This window comes from Bactrocera neohumeralis, chromosome 2, assembly GCF_024586455.1.
Source record: "Bactrocera neohumeralis isolate Rockhampton chromosome 2, APGP_CSIRO_Bneo_wtdbg2-racon-allhic-juicebox.fasta_v2, whole genome shotgun sequence".
Classification (NCBI taxonomy): Eukaryota; Metazoa; Arthropoda; class Insecta; order Diptera; family Tephritidae; genus Bactrocera; species Bactrocera neohumeralis.
The window spans coordinates 63,082,061-63,085,675 of NC_065919.1; the positions used below are offsets into that span (position 1 = coordinate 63,082,061).

At 33.8% G+C, this 3,615-nt stretch overlaps 1 long non-coding RNA gene across 1 annotated transcript; it reads left to right on the plus strand.

The window, feature by feature from the left end:
- Nucleotides 1–2,652: 2,652 nt before the first annotated feature.
- On the plus strand, nt 2,653–3,365 carry LOC126755823 (uncharacterized). The gene is made up of 3 exons (XR_007666523.1): nt 2,653–2,849; nt 3,025–3,102; nt 3,195–3,365. It is a non-coding gene; the product is annotated as an uncharacterized LOC126755823 (long non-coding RNA).
- The last annotated feature ends 250 nt before the right edge of the window (nt 3,366–3,615 follow it).

The window sequence follows — 3,615 nt, forward strand, 5'->3', positions numbered from 1 at the left end:
ATTTCTGAACGACGGGGGAAACATCAAAGGAAAAACAAAAGCATCCGAGCATTTCTATAGTTATTCACCTTTGAAACCTTCTCTGGACTTCCAAAAATAATTTAAGACCAAATTTAGCTAATTGATCCAGCCGTTCTGGAACTTTCTGGACTTCGAAAAACACTTCAAACCTAAAATCAGCTATATATGTATAACGATCTAGCCTTTCTCGAGTTTTAGCGAGAAAAACGAACAGCAAACCTTATATGTATGTAAGTATGTATATTGCAGGTTATTCCAAAAATATTGAAATGGGTTTAATATGTTGCCCTCAATTTTTCCCAGCAAAAAGGGGACCGAGTATTTTAATATTTTTGTACAACTTTTTAAAACGATATACATACATATGTATATATTCACATACTACACACAAAAATAAGATATTGGCGAAATAACTATATTATCAGAAATACCGTTATCATAAAGTTTAGTTTGAAAATGCCCAGTGGTTTTTCTTCAGATAAGATATTAAGAAAATAAATGTGAGGAAAATTATTACTAAGTGTACATTTTGTATACATATATGCACACACATATGTATGTATGTATACGTTATTTTTGTAATCATTGTGCTATTAGCAAACGCTCTCACCAAGTTCGTGAGTTGAACCATAATTCGCTCATTTTCCGATTACTACCGAAGTAATTAATTATTAATTAGAGGAATTTGTTTTCTTTTTGTTATTTATTGATAAACAAATGTGATATCAAGCACACAAGCTTTACATTAATGTATGTATGTACATATGTATAAACAACAGTTTTTAATTATATATTCTTATGGATGGATATATGTAATTAACGATTAAATTGTGAAAATAAATTAAAAGCTTAAACTTAATAAGGTACGGCTACTTCAGCGAATGTTAATGGATATTTGTACTCCTCTACTGGCCACATTTGCAGCTTGAGCCGCAACCGCAGCTGCCACTTTGTGATTGTGAGCCGCATTTGCAAGCTGAAAAGTGAAATAATTATATTTACAAGATATTTCAACATTTAATTGATTTATGCGCTTTTCCTTAAAGCTACATGGTATATACATATGTATGTAAATAGGTCACTTACCACTTCCACAGGGACAGCATTTGCACGCCGCACCACAACCGCAATTGCCAGTCTTAGGCTCCGAACCGCATTTGCAACCTAATGAAAGCGCGTTAAATAGTAAACAACAACAAACAAAAAAGTCATGGAAAAATAAAGCAGCAAATGTGAAATGAAAAAGTTGCAATAATTACAGCGTTATCTGCTTTAATATTCACTTACCGCTTCCACATGGGCAAGGCATTTTGTTGTTTTAATTTGTTTATACTTTTTCCTACACTTGAAAAATATTTCTAACTTTTTAGCTAATATCAGCTAGTCACTCTGTTTTGGTTATCACTCAAGTTTAGCTTTGTAAACGCCAAATGTTGTTACACTGATCGACTCGTTGTTGCTCCTCTCGGTTTTATACACATCAAAACACTCGAATCGCGGCTCGTCTGTAGGAGTTACGTGGTGCCGTGTGCAAAAGCTGGCCCGAAGTCTGTAGAGAAGTGCGGTGCGCAATATGTTTGCCTACAGTGCTGGGTATGTGCGTACATAACTGTATGTGTAGTTGTATGGATTACGGATACGTAGGTTTTGGTTTGGCTGGGCGGTGTGCACAAGCGGGAGCGTAATTGTATCAATTGAACATTGTATGTATGCGTTGCCAGTAGGAATTTTTCGTAATTAAATAGTTCACAATTTGTAACATTGTTGAGTTATGAATATATAATTAATTATTGTATGTAAATTGAATATTTGATACTTAAATGTAACTCGATGAATGATAATTAAAGTAAAGCTGGGTGGGACTCTTAGGTGTGCAAATGTATTTAGAATATTCGACTTTTAAGGGGTTAGCCAACATAAAAATAACTTTTGGTTTAAAGTATTATATTATAGGGTATTTAAAATTATATATACATACATATATAAAAATTACCTTATCTGTCCGATGTAGTGGAAAGTGTAAGGGTCAATTAGCTCCAGCATATAAAATTTAAAACGCGACTTTCTTAAAACAGTTTCAGAAGGCCCTGGCTCCAGGATACACTCCGACCTCACAATGCAGGCTTACTTAAGTTTGAAAGAGATAAATTCGAGTACATATTTTTTCCTTACTTCCAGAATAAATTGTTGTTCGGCCTTTTCAGGGTTTAAAAGTCAAAATCAATAACAGTTATTAAAGTGGATATATTGATGTGTGTGTTATATGATTTACATATGCCCGTTTAAACACTAACCTTCTGCTGCTCCGAAAATAAAAGTGTAGAAAAGTCAACTTCGCTTTGTTCCCCAACAGTCATCAAGTTCCTACTGGGTAAGTACACTTGAAGTGACAATAACACAAAAATATATGGACACTTGCATATCTTGATATATATATGTATGTAAAGATCGTAAACAGGGCACACTTTGGGTCAAGTCGTGTGAAAAGCCTTCAGAAAATTATTTGCACACGACACCAAAGAATGTTCTTCTTACTTAACCAAGAATGCACTTTTGCGCGCAACACCAACAAAATATATACAGTTTGGTAGCTTTTGGACAATAAACCTATAATTGCTCTTCATTATGGTACAAATACTTTAAGACTATATAATAGACGCATTAGTTAACCACAACAACAGTCTTCATTTGAGGTTACAACGTCTGCTTTCAAAGTGTTAAACTTACAATAACAATAACAATAAAAATAATTTTAAATTTCTAATTCCAAGCAAACAGGAAGGAAACATTATAATAATAAAACAAAATGCCTTGCCCATGTGGAACCGGTAAGTGCAATCAGTTTAAAGACATAAATCTAAATATATATGTACATATATACATACTTATATATCTAGGCGTCTTAATAGTCCTTTAAGGCTGCTTCTAATATAAAAAAGAAACACAGGAAAAATTTCATTTGAAAATTGCATGTTTTAGTTAATAATTATTTTTTATTCTCAGGTTGTCAATGTGGCACTCAGCCAAAGAGCGGTAATTGTGGCTGTGGCGCGGCTTGCAAGTGCTGTCCCTGCGGAAGTGGTGAGTTTTAGTTTCCAGTTGGTTAAGAAAAGTGGAAAATGTGTCTTTTATGTGAATAATATTTGATTTGATGTCTATTTTGTATGGTTTAGGATGCAAGTGCGGTTCACAAACTCAGAGTGGCAGCTGTGGTTGCGGCAGTGGCTGTAAATGCGGACAATAAAGATCACACAGTATTAAGTTTATAATAATAAACCGCAATATTCTACAATAAAAACTAAATATTTGATTATAAAAATAAAATTTAATTTTATCGAGTTAAATACTGATTAATTTTAAAAGGAAAGCAATCCTCTAGAGTCTAGACCTCCTGTGAAATAGGGTTCGGTAGGCAATATTTTTCATGGGAGGCAATATCAGATGTATTGCTTATGAAAAGTGATGAAACGAGAGGTCCAACTATAATTGAAACTGAGAAATATAGATTGATCGTGGCAAGAATTTGATATACAAGTATTCGCGCATTTCAAGCTGGTTGGTTGGTAGGCCCTGGATACGTGCTGTTTCGATCGG